The sequence below is a fragment of the Corvus moneduloides genome, chromosome 1 (assembly GCF_009650955.1).
Source record: "Corvus moneduloides isolate bCorMon1 chromosome 1, bCorMon1.pri, whole genome shotgun sequence".
NCBI lineage: Eukaryota > Metazoa > Chordata > Aves > Passeriformes > Corvidae > Corvus > Corvus moneduloides.
Window position 1 is genome coordinate 67,533,879 of NC_045476.1, and position 20,818 is coordinate 67,554,696.

A 20,818-nucleotide genomic window follows, 5' to 3' on the forward strand; every position below is an offset into this window, starting at 1 on the left:
TGGGGAGCAACTTCGGATTGCCAATACAAAAATAGGTAGCAACAGCAAAAAGGAGGAAATATAAAAAGGAAGGAAGAGGAAATATTAGTACTTTTTTACAAGTGAGGAATTAGGCACAAAAAGTTGCAAGAAAGGATGAAGGCATCATGAAACATACCCTAAATGGAATTTGAATAAGAGGTAAGGAAAAAACATGCAGCCAGGAAGTGGACAAAAGCAATTTTTAAAATATGAATCTCCTACATTTGCAGAGCTCTTTTGCATATGTCACCCATCAAAACAAATGCAGTGCAACAGAGACTAAATGCCTTCAAGCTAAGCTAATTATCTCTACCTGTAGCATCCCATGGATAAATTCTGCGTTACTGACTATAAAATAGAATAAATTTAAAAAGAACAGCACTGTTATGGTAAGCATCACCACGCTGAAACACTGCACTGAATTCACTGCTATACTAAACTCAAAATTGGTTCAAAGGGGGAGGGGAGGTGTCCCCAATGAGGAAAAATAACAGCTGAAGTAGACTTTTTTATTCATACAGATTTCAATGCATTGCCTAGAGGCACTCTGCATCATAGAATCAGTAAACTACGGAAAATAAGTGTTGCAACCAAAGTTTATTTAAAAAGAAAGCTTTTTGTTTTCCAAAGTACTAGGCCATTCTAGAGGTTTCACCTTTTCTCTCCCTCCACTGTCCTGCAGATTATTCAGAATAAAGTAAATTTCAAGCCTTATTAACAGTAACTCTTCTGATCATGTTTTCTTGTTATTAGTCTATATTAACTTTAGAAAAATTGTTGAAGGTTCATTTTCTTTTCTGAAGCTGCTTTGAATGCGGCGCAGGTCTCAAAGAAGATAAGCTGCTTTATCTCACTTTTCCAGGCACTGAAAAGAATAAGGACAAAAAAGCTGACAGGACATATCTGGGTAAATTATGTACACTCCCACCACACACCACTTGGAAACAAGCAGAATCTGGCCATGGAAACATTCATCAGTACTTCATTTAATAGCATTAAAACACCATTCCTTAAAAAAAAAGGGAAGGAGAAGAGACAGTGCTCAATGATAACACTGTTAATATATGAAGCTGCATAATCTTACCACGGTCACAGTCAACACAGACATCTAAACACTGCACATTCATATGCATGGGGACTCCATTTACTATATAATTTGTCTTTAGCCTAGAGATTCAAAGCTTCGCTTAGAAATAAATGAAGAGTAATGACTTCTCGTGAACTTTCCCTAATTTGTAGCCAGTTAATTTCCTCCTCCTGGTGAAAGTCTGTTGTATACCACACATCCTGCTTCAGGCTATCGCTGAGATGGGAAAACTGTGATTCCTTTCTTCCTATCAAAGATTTTAAAACCAGGAAATACATCCGTTATGAATTTTTAAAGAATAAAACAAATATTAAAGACATTAGCAGAATGCTGGAAGAAAATTCCCAAAACTATAATTATACATATGAGGAAAGGAACATTTAAAAATATATTAACAAATACAATGCTTTCAAATTTATCAGGAAACAGTGATAGAATTAACACCACAGACAGCTGAACAACATTCCAAAAAAAAAAGTCAACAATTCAGCGTGTGAAGGAAAAGTTGGCACAAGTAAAATACACTCGAAATCGAGTTTTTTGTTGCAGACTGCATGAAGGCAAGAATGCTGTAGTCCCAAAGGAGACCTGACCCCATTCTCCCTCTTCCATCCTTCCCTTGGTGGGTGGGAGAGTTCTTCATTAATACACAATTCTACAAAAGGTCTTTAAAGGTCCTGCAATTTAAATGTAGCTTCCAGAAACTATCTTGAAATCAGGACAGTTCATTAACTAGCCTGATATGCATAACTTCTTCATAGTTACTCACACAAAAAATACTATCAGTTCTTCACAAGCCCATTGAGAAAAACCGGAACAACCTGGAATTTAAGCCCCATGGCCTCAGCCTGGGAAGCTTGGCAAGAGAAGGCACAACAGTGATTCACACTTCAGTTTCTTACTTCCCAATACAGAGCTTCTCACTGGGAAGACTCCCAGAGCATTTTACAAGCAAACTATCAGTACCAACCCCATTCATCATTGAAACACAGTTCTTTGCATCAAGTCAGAAGTTCAGGAGAAGGAAGATGGCTGCAGCACCACAGAGGTGAGACTCAAAGGAGAGATCAGGAGAGCAGCACTCCCCTCCTCACACTGGGCCCGGCCCCATCAGATGAGATTTGAACAGGATAACTGCTGCTGGCAGCTTCAAGCTATCTTTCATTGACAAGTGGTCATAAGCACAAAGGGAGAGGCTCCACATGGAGCCATCCTCAGCACCCTACTGGCTTTTGGAGTCTGAGGTTACTACATAGAACAGCCTCCCACTGAACTGATCATACCACTCAAGAAATCAGGGCACACACTCCTGTAAAGGATAGATTACTACAGCTATGCTTAACTTCACACCCTATGGCATAGCTTCTGCAAGGGAAGGACAGACACCCTGACACGTTATAAAATGAGCCTCCTCCTACACAAAGAGTTAAAGCAATTTATCTCCTACATACAGAGCTACAACACACACTTCAAAATTCAAAAAGTGAGCTAAATGGTTGAGGACAACCCTCCCAGCATACATTATACAGGACCACAGACCTATTCAGGCTGGAAGCAACCTTCAGAGGTCAGCTTCAGCCTCCTGCTGAAAGCAAAGTCATCCATTGGATCAGTTTGCTCAGGTCTGGGCAAGACCCTGCTGGGTCTTGAAAACCTCAAGGGGTGCAGATGGCAGTCTCCCTGCGCTTGCTGAGCTCTCAAGTAATCCATGACACTCTGTGGCCCAAGAGAGACTTCTTGCCCTCCCTGAATTCCTTCACTACAAGTACAGAAGCTTGTGAGATCTCACTGATGAAAAGGGAAGTGCACAAGGCACAAGTATCTCAACCTTACCTGTGCCCACTGCTGCCTGTCCCACTCAGCAGCAGATCCACACTTTCCTCATTCAGTCTTTTCCTATGAGTGTAAGTGGTAGAAACTGTGCTGCAGCCCTTTTCACTTGTACCCACCAACACCAGCTGAGTTTTTGTAACACCAGCCCCTGGACAATGTTTCCAAGTTCCTCTTTTTTGGACTGGTGCTCTATCATGTGCTTCCTGCCTAGCCAGTCTGATCTACCAGTACATCCTTTTGTTTTCTAAGTAAGGACTGCTCCTGCACTTCCAACGGATTGTCCTTCAAGACCTGTCGAGCTTTCATGAACTCCTACGTGTTTTAGAGCTTCAGTGTTTCCTGGTACCAGTTGCCTGAATAAGCTGAATCCTGCCTTCCTCAAGTCCAGAGTCTGTCACTCTTTGTGAAACCTTGTGCTTCTCATGCCCCTAACAACCTTGAACTCCTCTATTTCATGGTGGCTACAGCCAAGGCTGCCATTATGACTCTCTCAATCACATCTGCCAACTTTGTGCATAGCAGATGCAATCAGATGTCACATCCATTTGACCCTTCCAAGGTCTGTATCAAGAAGTTAAACCTGATATCCTCAAAAAATGCCCTGGCTAATTTGCAGCCAACCATACCACTCTTCCAGCAGATGTCAAAGACCTTCAAGTCACTCAAAAGAACCACAAGTTGTGAGACAGAGACCGCCTCAAATTTTCTAAAGACTTGGTCTGTTTCCTCCTTACTATCAGGTGAGCTATTAGAAACACCTAACACAATGTCCTTTTTACTTACCTATCCCAGATCATGACCCACAAGCTCCCTGCCTGCCTGTTATCTGTCCCACAGAAGAGCGCCATACATTCAAAGTGCTCCTTCACTTGCAGGAGTGAAACTCCCTCAATCCTCCCTTTCCTCTCTGTCCTCAAGAACCTGCATCTGTTCTCCACGGCACCACAGTCCAGCACTGGCAGTGTCACAGCTGTCACCACACACGCAATGCTGCTTCCCAGGCTGCATGTATTTCTGCAGGTGACACTTCTCTTTCTTACACCAACACTCTCCTTACCAGGCTCACCATCTGGCTGGACCGTACAATTTTGCTCCACGTTGTCAGGTGGGAATACAACACCGAGTGATCACAAGAGCCCTGCTGTACTATGGACAGGGCAAACAACACTCCCTGCCCCAGAGAGCTGGCAAAACTGGCTAGGAAGGGGAAAGGCATGATCACCTCTGCACCATAAGGGGACACAGAAGAATGGGAGATCAAGACAAACAGGAAGTTTATAGCAGTGTGCCTTAACCACAAAACTGTTCTTTCTGCCTCTGGCATAACTGTCTAGCAATCTGTGACTGCACAAGGTATCTAGGAGCTGCCTGAGGAGCATTTATAATCCCACTTTCTAAATGAGCTTTGCTCTATCTGCTTTAGCTCCCTCTGGTTACCCACTTTAATATTCAGCCCATGTCTGACTGTGGTCTTCGGTGACAAGGAAGTAACAGAACAGCTACACTGCACATCACATACTTCAGGCCTCATCTTTGATCCTAGGAAGCACTCCATACAGAGGACTTTCCTACTGATCACTGTATGGTGAGAGGTGTTTCAATGTGAGAAAACCAGGGGCACATCACCCACTGCAGTGGCCTGCGTTTTTAACTCTAAGAGCTTTTGACATGCACTCACCTAAACAGCTGCTGTGGGTTAGGTTTTAATATCTCTCCCACCCTCCTCCTCCTTTCTTGCCTGTTACCACTTGCCAGACCAGCAAGCCAAGCCCTGGAAGCAGCTGCATGTGTCCATCAACACCAGCTGCTCTTCAAGCTAAAGACACTGGACGCTGAAGCAGCTTAGATGCACTCCCAAGCCCTGGTCTCTCTGCAATGACCCTGGGAGAGGGGTATAACAACCAGCAGCACCTAGCAGGTTCTAAATCAACATTGGTTGGTTGGCATTCCCAGGGATGATACCACCACTCAAGTCACTTGTGTCAGTTTGGAGCAGGATGCCCACTAAAGAGAAAAGCACAAAAATATTATGCTTAGCTGTTGATTCTCTTCAAAGCTCTTACTGTATACAATGAACGACCATTTAGGAAGTCACTTCCACTAGTACATAAAAAAAAAACCACTACCATTCAATTCTGTAGTACATTTCCCATTTTTAGAGCGCGTGTTGACATTGCTACCTTGTTAAGTAGAACAGAACATCTGAAAAATGTTCTTTCAGCAGCTCCCAAAGCCTAGAGTATACAAAAAAAATCACTTGTTACTATTTTAATGTAACACAGGAATGCACCAAACAACATTCACTCTGCTACAATAACTAAATACACGTAATTACGTGTTAGGAAAAAATGCTTAGCTGAGTAGCACAAATACTGAAATGCACTCTTCGCACACAGGGCACTGATGTCACTGCTGACTAAAGTTCTTGTTCAGACACTTTTGATTTCTGGGGTGTTGTGAGGGTTTTTTTGAACCCAAACTTGTCTACATTACCTTAGAAGAACAGACTTGCTAACCAATTTTCTGAGTTGGTACTACTTAATGTGGGGACAAATAGTAAAGTGAAGAGGCAATAGTGGCATGGTTATTTTTAGCAATTAGCATTTACCTTAAAACAATCCTAGGTATAAAATCCAAACCAAAACACTACATTTGAGCTAATACACAGAAACCCAAGCGGAGAAACCAGTTGTGAATACATATCACAGAACACAGACTGACAACCCTACAGCTAACTGAAGAACTGTGACTATCACTTCTTTTGTCATTGCAGTGGAATGAACTCTTACAGCTAAGATTCTTGCTTTCATACCACACTGCACATTACACAAGTTGTGCAATAAGGACATTCCAACTTCGCATTATTTTTTCTTATTGTAGAAGGTACAGTGTGCCCCTCTACAAATCACAGTAATTGTTCAACAGTATTCAAATCAGCTGTAACAGAAAAGTAAATTTTTTTCCTTTACCTAATCACATAGTTTTATAGTAAAAGCTCGGCTATTCCTTTGCTAATGCTGCAGTATTTTTATCTAAACCAAGATCATCAACAGAAAATTGATTTGTTATTGAAGGAAATGGACAGACTACTAACTTTTGCAAGCTAAAAGCCTCAAACAAAAAAAAAAAAAAATCCCCAGTGTCTTACTTATCTGTTCCATATTTACATCATAAACAACATAAACACACATAAGCTGATTCCAGGACTGTGATTAAATTTGACCAGCAAGGTCATATTCATCCTCTTCTAGTGTAAGGAAAGAAGCTCAGGATCTCTGCTACTATAAGGATGACAAATCTTTTATCAAGTCTTAAGAGTTCCTGAGAAAGTGTCATTTTCCCAGATCTCTGTGGGTGACACTTCCAAATCTTGTTCAGTTAAGAAGTAAGAGCCTCTGGTGCTTTAACTTACATGACAGCTTGGAGCTGCAGGTACATCAACCTTTTGCTTTTTGTTCCAGTAATTTTTCACTCCTGTGACCCTGAGCACTCACCTATTTCCACCCCAACACCTTATTTACCTCCAATGGAGACAAAAAAACAACCCTACCTACACACAGCATCTAACAAGATATTTGGAGAAAGAATAAAACCAGAGGAGAGCTGTCAACCATCCTATATTCCAAAATTAATGTATGGGAGGGTGAAGGAGATGGGGAAGCGATGTAAAAAAAACTGCACAAACAAAACAAAAACAAAAAAGGAACGCAATAACCAATCAAAAAAACAAAACAAAAGAAAAACACATACGCACACAACCCACCAAACATTGCCAGCTGCTGCTTTGCAGAGGAAGGGCAGAGGGAAGGAGGAGCCTTTGATACTCTACTCCACCCTCAGATTTCTGGATGCTATTGTGCAGCTGCTGGATGTCACATCTGGTAGCATTATACTAACACACACCACCCAGCTTTATCTCTCCTTGTTAGCGAGCACACCCACCCCATCATGAAAATGTCAACAGAACAGCAAGAGATCTGTGTCCACGTGGAAAGGAACTGGCACAAGAGAAGCCACACTGATAAGAACAGAGGAAACATTTGGAAAACCAAGCCCAAAAATCAACCTTCCCCCGCAATCTAAGCCACATGTACTGCATCCATCACATCAGTATGAAACCTTGAACCTTATTTGATTACAGTTCCTGGCAACGCTAACGATGTCCTGGCAACTATTATAAGTGTCTCCTGTCTCCAGCTCGCCAGGAAATGAGGTGCCACTGGGGTTGCTATTGTGTGGGACAGAGTGAGGGCAGCAGAAGTTCCAGCGTACGTGTGAATACTGACAGAGTAGGAAGCCCCACAAACAGCATGTCAGTAGGTGCAGCATATACTCCACTTTCTGCCAGACTAGCTCAGGAATCCCAGTCATAGCCTTCAGGGATTTCCAGAGGTTTGGCTCTAAATACCTTCACGGGCCACACAGATACTCCTGGGAAAATGCAGCTGTCACCACTGAAGGCAACAAGAGTCAACGAACAAATAGTTCATACTCCCCACAGCAACATAGCAAATGAGAAACAAAACTGGGACTGAAAAACAAAAGCTTCACAATGGACTGTCCTCAGAGCCTCTTATCTGTGATATTTAATTTTAAGATTCTGGGAAGGCTATACCTTTTCCCATAAAACCACACAAATGCAATTCCCGTGACTGGGCATAGACTAGACCTTGTCTTACAACCTAAAATATTTTCAAAGTGAGGAGAAAAAGTGCTCAAAGACATTTATCAGTTGAATCTCTAGCTTTTTTGGAAATACGAGAAAAATATCTACCTCCATTTTTAATTACATTATCATTACAGGATTTTATTTTGTCAAGACAACTGATGGTAGGAAGGAAGAAGTTTTATGCCTATCTCTGTCTCAAGTTACATCAAATCTCTAAAATTCCACTAATAGAATTACTTAAAACAAGGACAAGTTTTTTTCAAAATTAAAGGCCATGTGATTCCTTTCTCACTCTCCAGACATTAATTGCTCTCAGAAGACAGAATATGGACTTTAGGTCCATAAAGTAATTTTTTCATCCTCTTAAAACTCTGCCAGGAGAGACTTACAGAGGCCAACAGAGGAAACATGAACAGATTCTACAGGCAATTTTACATTTAACTGTCATATTTAAAACCACACACACTATTATTTTTTTTCAACTGCTGTTACTTTAGAAAAATAAATAACCACCTATTCACATGCAGGAAGTGTAATCAACACACACTATCACCTTGTCCCATTAACTGAAACTGTCTAAGTTGTCATTACAACCTCTGATAAAATTCGTTTTGATAGACACTCTGACTCGCCTTGTGAATGAGAGTAAATGTTACCCAGTATTTCATTAGGCTGATAGCAGCACCTCTTTGAATAACCATGTATGCAGATCATTTGCCAGAAACTGAAAAAAATTAAACTGCATATTTTTATTAAACTGCATATTTCCAGAAGGCCTATACAAATGCCAGAGGAACGTTAGAAGTCTTAAAATTTTTAGGACGAGGGCTACCTATTTAAATTGCTTTGCAGACCTAACAACCGCGAGCATCTATCAGAAGACCAAAGTAACTTGGGCTAAGCAAAGTGTTTCTTAAATATCTTCAAGAATGCTGCAACGTTTAAATTCCCAAAAGTCTACTCAGAAGTTTAGTGCACAATGAAAACAACTGCCTACAAATCATGTAGATAATATTAAATAAATAAATAATGTAGTTTCTTCCCAAAATGAGAATGCTGAGGTCTCCTGTCAACACACAGACATTGCATTTCAGTGTGCCAAGATGCAATGTCTGCAGTCTTCCAGAACTGGAAGAAGCCAATGCCATTAACTTCTTAATAGTGCAATGTACTGATGTACTACAGTTCCTGTTTTGCTTCTACCAAAGACACCTACCCTTACAAGCCAGGGCAGTTATGTATTAAAGTACCTACGAGATTTACATGAGGAAGCTTTCTGCCCCTTCAGCAGGTCTCTCTCAGAAGGGAGGCCTTGGGTACAAACAACTATTTTACTCTAAGCGCAGAAATGTGAGTAAAATGCTTGCCAAGGCATAAAAGAATATGTGACTAAATATTTTCTGCTTGATGAAAGAAGAGAAATAAGAATTACGCTTCCAAGGACAACATTTCCTCATAAAGCCAGGGCAAAGCCAGCAAGGCCAGTGCAGCATCTCAGCAGGCCTTTTCCCTCTCCTCTAACCATGACCAGCTGCATCTGACAGCCAAAGTATTTACTTCAGTATCACTAGAGTAATAATATTAGCAGGATTACATCATGAGCTGGGCATCATAATAACGCAGGCTATTTTCTTTCCCCCCACAGCTATAACTGTCCTCTAATTTTAACAGGTAACACTGAAAATGATCAGAGGTTTGCACAGGCAGTCTAGCAAACAAATTCAAATTTAAATTAGAACATGTTAAGAAATCAGACAGTTATGGAATAAGCAAGCACCAAGACAAAGCATTCAATACCCAGGAAGACATTCAGTAAATAGCACCCTGAGCCCCATCCCCTGCACAGCAGACACTTAGTAATGATCAAGCCTGAAAGCCCTAAAGTGCTAATATTTTTCCTAGGAGACATTTTAACTACTCTGGAGTCCTATAAACCTGATGGTTTTGGACCTGTTAAAATCTCTCAATCCTCAACTCAAGTACCAGTCAGTGGATCTCTGTGGTGAGACTACAGACACAAAAGGGCATGCACACTACAACAGCTGGCTTGGGAAGGACTAACAAGTTATAAAAGCATGAACGAGAGGTCTCATCTCAGATTGGTGTCTTCAGTGGAGTAACAAGCACAAAGGAAACCCGTGATGAATGCCAGTATCAGATTATTTTGAGAAGCCAAAGAGAAACTACAGCAATGCAACACACTACTGACAGGGGTGATCCTCAAAAGAGTTAAAAGATACTAGCCCTGCATTCATCCTATCCCTGCATATAGTCAGAGATCATAGAATCATAAAATGGTTTGGGTTGGAAGGGATCTTAAAGATCATCTGATTCCAACACCACTACTATGGGCAGGGACACCTTTCACTAGACCAGGTTGCTCAGTCTCATCCAACCTGGCCTCAAACACTTACAGAGATGGAGTATCCACAGCTTCTCTGGGCAACCTATTTCAGTGTCTCACCACCTTCACAGTAAAGAATTTTTTCCTAATATCTAATCTAAACCTACTCTCTTACAGTTTGAATCCATTCCTCTTTGTCCTGTTGCTACCTACTCTTTTAAAAGTCCCTTTCCATCTTTTTTGTAGTCTCCCTTCAGGTACTGGAAAGCTACAATAAGTTCTCTTTTCCAGGCTGAAAAATCGCAATCCTCTCAGCCTTTCCTTGTATGAGAAATGTTCTATCCCTCTGATCATCTTGGCAGCCTTCTCTGGACTCACTCCAACAGGCCCATGTCCTCCCTGTGCTTGGCAGCACAGAGCTGGATGCAGCACTGCAGGTGGAAGCAGAGAGGCACCAGGGCAGAGGGGCAGAATTACCTCCTTCACCCTGCTGGTCACATTTTGATGCAGCCCAGGACATGACTGACTGTCTGGGCTGCAAGTGCACATCACCAGGTCATGTCCAGTCTCTCATCCACCAGTAGCCCCAAAGCTCTCTGGAAACCGAATCTCCCAGCACAGTCCTGAACTGCCTCTTACAAGGCTACTCCAGCTTTCATGGGATGGGTTTCACAGGTTACTTTGCTTCACGCAACGGTGTTGAGCAGCACCACTGATGGCAGTCAACCCACCTGTACCCAAGGCTGGATGTAATGACAAAGGATGGAGGTGCACTCCTTGCCCTTGAGCTCCAAGACTCTTTGTCAGTGCCAGGGTACAGTGGGAAAGCAGGGTGACTGAACAGAGTTGCCTGCACCTCTGGAAAAGGAAGCACAGGCCTCCATCCACATCTGTAAGAGCCAAGGCAAAGCCTGCCTGGGAGTGGCACTAACACAGACAGGCATATGAAATAATTCAAGCAGCATCACCAACCTGGATAAGTGTTAATTCTTCTGTTTCAGAAGAACAGTTTTTCCCTAGACACTGAAACAGTCACCTCTCTCAAGTAACAAAACTTCATTAACTTAAAAATGGCTGAGCACATATGGCATAAATTAATCCAGAACAGGGCTAAACGACACCCACAGACCAAGAAAGCTGTACTTACTGAATCTTTACTGCAGTACAAAAATGGTGGTGGCAATTAGATTTTGGAAAAATATACTCACATTTATTCCTTCAAAAAGAGAAAAATTACATACATGACACTAAAAAGGCAGTGCCATCACTATCTTCATTCCAAATCACTAGTCTAAGGATTATAAAAGAAGTCTTTTCAGGCTGAACTTTGACACAAGTTCTCAACATGACACAGCATCCCTATCTTTGAAAGGTTAGTGAATTTGGCCAAAAGTGAGGGGAAATGGCTTGTGTACATGATGTTCACTTGAAAAACTTTATTTTACTTTCCAAAGAAAATATAAGCATTTGCATGAAATTAGAGCTGGTCGATCTTTATGTACTTTCATAAATGTGTTTACGGCATGTGGGTTCTTTGTATTTTATCCTTAAACAAAAGGTATACAATCCATGGGGAGTGGGACAGAATTTATGTCTAAGACACTGAACCTGCAGAAGCTACTGCTATTTTTTCAGCCCTCTGCATGATGAATCTGTTTCACCGCTTTCTTGACAGTTACTTGCATTTGCCCCCGATGCATCAGCACAGGACAACTCCTTGAGATTGTTCTAACGCAGCTAATCCCAAACAAGGGGTCATGACCCCCATGCAGGGTCACAGCAGTTATGACTGGGGTCATGAGCCCAACAGAAGTACACTTGTTTGTAAGGATATCTGGATCACAAAACCAACAAAAAGCAAAGCTCATAACTGGAAGGCTTTGAAGCAGCTGATGTAAGAATGCATTGAAGGCAGGCTTTGCGTGACAGTCTTACCTGATATCAAAGCAAGAGAAATGCTAACTGTGCTTAAGTGGTTATTAATAATGAATATTTGGTGTTTTATCTGCATTACTGTAGCAGTGATGGTGTTAAATTTTAAACTACTCAATTCAGTAATGAACTTTAAAAACCCAGAAGTAAAACACATTATATCCACAATCACAGAAGAGAAGCCAGCTGGCAACTGCCAAAATTCACTGAGAGGAGCTCCAGAAACCTCACAATCTAGTAATTTCAAATAAAAAGAAGTCTTGTTTAATTTAAATATTGTTACTCAAAGCCAAAGATGTATTCCAAGTGAGGCACTTTTACAACTTGACAAAAATCTCCATCAAGTCCAGAAAAAACAAACTTTTCCAGAGAGTTCATCCAAGCTGGAGGAGAAATTTCAACCTACACTGCTCCTCTTATTCATTTCATTGCCATTTAGGCAGCCTCCTGGCTACTCCTACATTGTCTCATCAGGCTGCCCCTGGAAGGGGATGAGTAGAGCAACATGGTTGATATTCAGGGCTCAGCATTTGGCACACAGCATGTTTCAGGAGCTTTATTTCAGATCAGCTCCACTATTCCCCCTTGATGGAGCAGGGACTGGGAGGTGAAGTGCTGAGAGTGCTCTGGATGCAAGTCTTTTGTCTTGGTATTATCTGAAATGAGTTCAAATTGGGCTCTCAGGCTTTCCCCACAACACAGACCAACTCTCAGTGCCCTGACTCCACTCCAAAACTGAGCTCCTGAACCAAACCAAAACATTAACATGGCAATGAATGGCTGTAATGTGTAACTTTGACTGCAAAGCATTACACCCTTTGGATCATTATGGGATGAATGAAAGATACTTCGATGAACTGAAAAAATGACACCTATTTTAGCCAAACAAGAAGGAAAACTCAGTAACTCAATTAACATGGAATACATAAATCCAGATCCTTTCTCCACTCCTTCCCGCAAACACTCCTGGGAATTACTTTCCTACTATGGAAACTACACTTCATACTAATATCCACAAGCATATGAAAAGTGTGGGTTGCTAGAAAACGGAAAGAAAAGCCTATGCCTTCTGTCACACATTCTTAAATAAAGTATGTTCACACTTAGAATTTAAAGATGCTAAAAAAAAGTTGGTAAAAGCATGAGCAAACTATTGGGAGCTGGTCTAATTTTCACTCTGCCTTCACTTTCCTCATTTAGGAGCATCAGCCTACGCAGTACTTTCTGCTTTGGGGCTGAGAAGAATATATGACTATTTTTTCTTTTTTAACTACAAATCACATATTATGGGCTTACATATTCATTTTTATGAAATCATAAGTACCTGTCACTGCGCAACACAGGAAAATTTAGCAAACAAAAAGTTGAGCAGCTTCTTTTGGGACCTCCACAAAGACGACTGCCAATGCTCAAACTCAAATTTTCAAACAGGATTGACAAGCTGTCCCCTATTGTCACAATCAACTAAGCATACTGACCTGATACCAGGATATCAGAGGTATTTAGCAGTTATTTTAGTGGGAAAGAATGTGTTTCCTTCATTAACTAGACAAAAAATGGAAATGTTTCTTTATGGAAGTGAGGGGAAAAAAAATGGTAATAAATTTGTGTTTTTTCAAGCAGTAAGATATGGAAAATACAGAACTGGCGGACTGTGTTAGTAGTAGGATGGCCATACACTCAGTTCTCACAAGATGTATCACACCCATGAGTCAACTACTTTTCCCTGAATGCAACTTATTTTAAAATCAATAACACAAAAATTGTCACAGAAATAGTGTACCTGAAGAGAAATAAGAGTCTAACTCTGGTGCCTGCATTCGGACTCAATATGCACAGACACACAATACGCATTCAGACTTACAATCAAGAAAGACCACAACATCAAACAAAAAGTCAAAGTTACTCATTCAACTTCAGGGTGACATATGCAAATTTGGAAACCCCCTACTTCTGCTTCCCAAGGTAGAAAAAAAAATCTCAGTTTGCACACTGCGCTCAGAGTTGTAGAGGTAACTTTGTAACAACAGATAACTGCAAACTAATACAGTTGCACTTGCGGGGCTGTAGGTATGGAGTCTGAAGCCATCAGCTGAGCTACGAGCTGCCTTAACCATCTCAGTCATTAAAATTCACCATGTTCCAAAGCATCTTTCAAAGTCTGTACAACTGTCAAAACACAATTTACCTTTCTCTGACTTGCCAAAGTATGTAGGTTTCCCCTGCTAATTTATACAAAACAGTGAGCTGTCAATATGATAGGCTGCAAAACACCACAGTTAAGATATGGAAACACCATCAAATATTTGGAAATTAAAGATGTATCTTACCCTACATTGAAACTAGAGTACCAACAGTTTGGCAAAGAGAATAGAAAACCAAAAGCATGTTTGAGAAAAAAGAAAAAAATGCCATGTGTGGAGGCCTTTGTACCACAGGTCCAGCCTACCACAGGAGTGAGAGACTGTATTATCTGTCGAGCATAACTATTATTTTTCAATAAATATAGTTTCCCACTGATTGAATTTGAGAGGGTAGCAAAGGGATTTTAAAGGTAGAAATTATAACAAGAAATGGAATATGTAAGAATTCAGACTCATTAACACTGGTGATGTGCTTGGTCCAGAAATCAAAAGAGGTAGGAAATAAGCTAAATATAGCACAGCCAAGTCTCAAAGAAGAAAAACAAATGCCACCCATACAATTTCTGCCCACCAAGTGTAAAGTTCAGATCCAAATCCGCAGCAAGGAATACAAAACCTCTGTGGGAATACAACATGCTCAGGCAGACTCAGCTCTGCTGATTACTCAGCTCTAACCTTCGCATGTGCACGAGAACCCTTTCAAGATGTGCCTAGTGTACATTAAAAAAATCTATGATCCAAAATGATAGCACAAGTGAAGACATCCTCAGGAAAAAAAAGAGATGAAATAGAACTGAAGACTTAGTGCTCCCACTTATGACCTATATTTTACAAAGGTATGGGCCCATCCACACCCTCACAGAAGGCTGAAGGGTTTCTTACTTCAGAAACTTAGCACCTCACGTTCACAACTCATATTACCACCTCCTTGCTCACACAGCCTCTCCTCCTGCCCCATTACCTTGACATTTTAGAGCATGGTCTCTAATAAATATGCAGAAGGTAAAAATTTATGCCACATGAAAATTTTGTTATCGTACTTCTGGAAGAAAAAGATGAAGTTCTCATTTTATAGCAACTGTTTGAGCAGCTAAGTCTTTTAAAAATGGGTCAAGAAACAAGCTGGGTAGCAGCAAGCAAACTAATGGCATAATCAACCTAACATTATCCTGTATGCTATTTGTTCTCTCCATGTGCTACATACATACACAGCTTTATCTACCAACTAACGCTGATGATCAGTTTAAAGATGCAGTTGTACCACATGAAAAGAAATACATTCCCCCACATTTGTGAAATGGTATTTTCAGTTGAACAAATAGCCATGGCTTAAAACATCTCCATTGTGCAGTTCCTTATTCTGCAGGCCTTTCTCAACATGTAATTAGAATACACAATGGGTAACAAGTGCCCTGAAGCAAATACTAATTCTTGGGATAATACAGTTTACTTCACCTTATAGAATCATAGAATAACCTGAGTTGGAAGAGACTCATCAGGATCATCAAGTCCAACTCCTGGCCCTGCACAGGACACTCCAACAATCACACCATGTGCCTGAGTGCCTTGTCCAAAAACTTCTTCAACTCTGTCACGCTTGGTGGTCTGAATACTGCCCTGGGGAGCCTGATCCAGTGCCCAGCCACACTCTGGGTGAAAAACCTGTTCCTAATACTCATCCTAAACCTACCCTGACTCAGCTTCATGCTGTTGATCCTCAAGTCCTATCTCTGCTCATCAGAGTGAAGAGCTCAGTGCCTGCCACTCCTCTTCCCCTCACAAGGAAGTTGTAGACTGTGACGAGGTCTCCCCTCAGTCTCCTCCTCTCCAGGCTGAACCAAGTGACCTCAGCCACCCCTCACACAGCTTCCCCTCAGGGCCCTTCCACCATCCTTGAGGCACTCCTTTGGACACTCTGTACAAGCGTAATGTCTTTTTTATATGGTGTTTACATAGGGCTCTGTTTCCCCACCACCATCCCCTAAATTCTCTTACTCTATTTTTAAAGATAAAATCAAAAAGGCATTGTTCCACAGAACACTATCTGTTACCCCCGAACACTACAAGGAGAACTGCTGCTGGTGATGAACTGGAACAATTGTTGAGTTCCTGTGACACAAAGATTTCTCCCACCCTCTTAAGAACATAGTTCACAAATCCCTTTGAAGGGATATAGCATATAAATATCACCATCAGTAATATAAATATCATCTGATGGTATTTTCAAATGAAAGTTTTGTAACTGTATTTCATCGGTTCAGATGACCAAGCACAGAACAGATATGTCTTCTAGACAGAAAACTAGTTATTTTGGTCTCTGTTTCTTGCTTAAAACAGAAGTATAACAGTGTCATAAATATCCATCACACGTGCCTCACAGCAGCAACCGTGTAAGACATAAAACCTGTGCTGCTGCTACCCTGCAAACTTCTGCCAGCTCTCCCTGACTCTGAAACTGAGACACGCTCCTCCTGAACCTGCAGAAAAGAGTGCAGCACTGACAACTCAAAAGGATGAGGGATTGCAAATCCCATGGCTGCTCCAAGTCAGAGAAAGTGAACGGTTAAGAAATAAGTCTTCCCAGTCCATCCCAAGATGCACTGCAGGTACAGCTGGCTTGGCAGCACAGCCACCCTGGGAATTGGGAAACTGTGGCACCCGCAGCTTAGGAAGTGGCAAAGCTTTATGCTTGGTTGCAGATTTTTGAGTGCACTGCTTCACGACAAGTTATTTCTTGGGCTTTGTAACAAACAGAAGAGACAGAAACAAGCAAAAAAATACATAGCAGAAAGTTAAAACAAGTGCTAATTTTTATTAGGTTTTTGCTTTATTCATTGTGTGCTTTTTTGCACTGGTTGGTTTTGGGGGGAGGGGGTGGGACAGAATCATTGTCTTACACAGAAGTGTTTGTGAGTGGAGTGTAGCATTTGCAAGATACTGGACTCTGCAAGAAGCCCCTCTGCACAAACACAAAATAGCCTCTTTCTGGCAAGCTCCAAAGCAATTTAAAATGCAGCAACAACATTTACACTGTAAAATCTGTGGGGCAAGAGTTACCCTTAAGTTTGCAAATTTCTAGCAAAACTGCATCTCTGCCCTTGACAAAGACTCCCAATGCCTATAAATAACAACACAAAAGATCACAAAAAGTTTTGGCGTACCAATTTTAAAAATGTAAGTTGACAAACAGAGTATTCCCATAAAAGTAAATCCAAATACATGCAGTGCTGAAATTAAGCATATAAATGAAGATCACGGCCCTATTCATTTCGGCCAGAACAGTTCAGTTATCACAGCCTTAAGGTAGCATAAAACACAGAAACAAACGTGGAACTCATGTCAGTCTCTTGCACTGCTGTGGATCACCACCTCTTGCCACTTAAGAGCGAAAATTATAGTTTCACTTGTACTGGAAACTCTACCTTGTGATTACACCAAGGTCAAAAGGAGGGCACGATACTATTAACACATCTTCTCTACACATATTCTCTGTATACAAATAAGTACTTTAGACGTGTTTTAAAAACTTAGGAAACAGCTTATGCTAAATGTGACATCAGCTAAAGAGTTTTACTTAGACTGGAAAATGCTTCGTGACAGAAAATCAGTTTTAGTCGATTTAACTGGTAATGGACAACATAATTAGCAATGTAAGCACTTACATATCATGAAATGCTGTATTTTGTGATGTCGTATTAGAAATCAAGGGAAACTGAACTGATTAGTACCATCCTAATATGCAATTGTGATAAGAGCATTAGCTGGATGCAGAGTAAGTCACCTGTTGTATTTCATACACTTCTGAAAACAGCTTGGCTTTTCTGGCCATTAAATCTTTATCTGCAATTGCCTAGATTTTATTTCATGTTTTTATTCAGTTTCACGTTTTTAAGTTATTTGGCAAGCACATCTCAATTTTCTGTACACTGAGGGTACCTTCTTCATAATCTTAAATGTATTTCTGCTTTTGTTGAGAGAGCCAATGAAAAAGTCTTCTCAAAATTGTCCACATGATTCAGTCTGGTTTAACACATGCCCTGGATCCAGCCAGAACAAGGTTAATGTCTGCAGTAGTCAGGAGGGAACATGGCTAGGACCTGGAGGTTATTCTGTACCACTGGAGGTGGGAGGGAGGGAGTCTCTTCCAGCAACGAGAGACTCCTTCTGCTCGAGTAACCTTGGCAGAAGGAGTGGTGGGATGGCCCTGCTTCTGAGCCAGAGGGAGTGGTCAGGATGGCGTGGCTGCTGTCGGGTCAGGTCTGGCTTGGGGAGCATCTTGCCTGTGAATCACTCTCCCTCTTTCGTACACTTCTGTTAATATTGTTGCTGTTACTGTTCCTTGTCTCATCTCATTGCTGTTTGCACTAAATTGTTGTTACCTCAGCCTGTGATCTTTACCTTTTGTGCCTCCAATTTCTCCTCTCCAACCTGCTGTAGAGGATGGGGGAAGGGGAGGGAGTAGCAAGCAGTGCATGGTTTTAGTGGGAGCATTAAATTGGGGAATACCATTCCTAAAAACGTGACAACAGATTATTAGTGTGAATTTTACAAGAGTTTTAGAGAAAAAAAGTTCTTTTATAGCCATTAAGTAAATGCTGATCAGTCACATTCACGGTGTTTAAAGTGGGTTTTGTTGTTGTCTAGAGTTATTTTTGTATTTTTATGCCATGACAGTGTTTGTGACACTGAATCATTTCTGATTAATTTACAGCAAGAAATAAAATAACAATGTTCAAAGTATTCTAAAAAGAAAAATGTAAAAAATCATTGGAAAACAGAAGGGAAAACTACAGTCCAAATAGCAAGACACATGCCATCAAGTCCACCAGTCGCTCCAGTGACTGAAAAAAGGAAGAAGTTTCAGCTTTAGAAATGCAGAGTAGTAGTATCACCTTACAGCATGTGTTGAAAGCTCTTGGAATATACCAGCATTTCAAAAATCTAGTTTTATAAACCAAATAGGTTTCTCTTTTATCTGATAAAAAAAAAAAAAAAAGAAGTAATACAAAAGCAGAAATAAAGCAGAAACACATTACAGACTTGGGGTAAATAAAGCTAAGTTTATGTATCTGAAAAAACAGAAGAACATAAGAATTTCTAGAAATACACTACAGTAAAATAGTAAGATAGGACTGTTAGGACTGAAATAACATGATATGAATTACCATCATAAACTGGAAGAAAAAAAAATGCAACCCAAACTCATTCTTTAAAATCCTTGAAAATTAATGAAGGGCTAAAATAGATCACTAATCAGTCAGTCACAAGCAATTTGCCCATGTTGGACTCAGCACCTTTTCAGGAACCTGCAGCATCAGGAAAATGCACAATTACAACTTTTGCTCCTCTCCACACATACAGGCACAAAAACACTGTTATGGGTGTTCTGTTTCAGAAGACTGACATGTAAATTAAAAATAAATCTCTCCTGGAAATAACACACAGACGATGCAAGTTTGAATCCCAGGTACTGTCTCAAAACCATGAAATATTCTTGTAGTCTGGTGGCTTTTATATTGACTATTTGAAGGCATTACTGATGAAAAGTTGCACCACTCCTTTTTTGACTCTGGCAAAGACGTGAGAAGCTAACACAAGTAAGACATTAAATAAATATACACAAACTCCTACAAACACTCAAGCAACATTAAGGCTACTGAAGAGACGGAATAAATCACTAACAAACAGGCAAAAGGCAGACTTTTCTGGGGCAAGTTTGAGCCCCAAGATGAATATGCAGCCTGTGGCACCTTACCCACTCCCTTCCAGGGGGCAATTCAACTGGACATAACATTCATGAGGTAATTCCCAAGTGCACAGCCATACAAGCACAGAGATGCTCTCACTTTGGTAGTGACATGAGACCACCATAAAAACCATGTGACAGTACCTAGAATCCATGGGATTATTTTTGGAATAAAGATCTTACCATGTAGACTCCATTCCTGAAGCAGATGACTTCGATTGTCTTTCAGTATACAAAAATCAACATATGATACAGAAGGATATTTCAAATGCACTTCAGTGCCTTCAGAAGGAACAAAGTTAATATGACATGTCTTTTAGTGATTGGTAATTTCGGAAAAACTATCACAATCTTACTTGACTCCTAGTCTTTTTATGTAGGGAAAAAAATTCGTGTAAAGAATCAATAAAAGCATTTCAATCACAGCTGACCTTATGAGTGAAAAACCATATGAGATCCTATTCAGCACATTACTAAACAAGAACGTCTTACAGCAACAAGAAAAGCTTCAAGTTTTATTTTGGAGGCAGCACAATAAACAAAGACATGCCTGGGCACTGTATTCTCATGCTTATGTTTTTTATCTTCATGCCCCTACAGATCTAAAATCAATGCATTCTACCATAATGGTAAAATTTGAACAGAAATGCCTACAGGAGGCGGGGAAACATCTCCAGGCAGTCTTTGTCGAAGCTTAAGAGAGAAGGGCCATGTGAAAGACTTTCATTTCTTTTCCTTGTACAACATCTCTTGTTCTTCCTGTAGTTAAACTCACAGGTGAGGGCCACCATCACTTTCAGGACAAGAGCAGCATTTCTCACCTAATAAGCAAAGCATGCTTGTGCATGGGAAAAAAAAAAGAAATAATAACAACAAAAAAAAAAAAGAGCGCAGACCAAGACGAGTACTGGCAGAGAAATGACCTGAGCTGCAATAAACGCTTGTGGGGGAGGGGGAGTACTTGCCACAGCATCACTGTCTTGCTTCTGCTACAACAGCATCATCTAGCTGATCTCACCACCAAGCTGAATGAACAAACTGA

At 40.8% G+C, this 20,818-nt stretch overlaps 1 protein-coding gene across 11 annotated transcripts in view; it reads right to left on the reverse strand.

Moving 5' to 3' along the window:
* The window catches only part of LOC116446410, a 300,266-nt gene that overhangs the window by 244,341 nt on the left and 35,107 nt on the right, over positions 1–20,818 (reverse strand). The window lies entirely within an intron of this gene.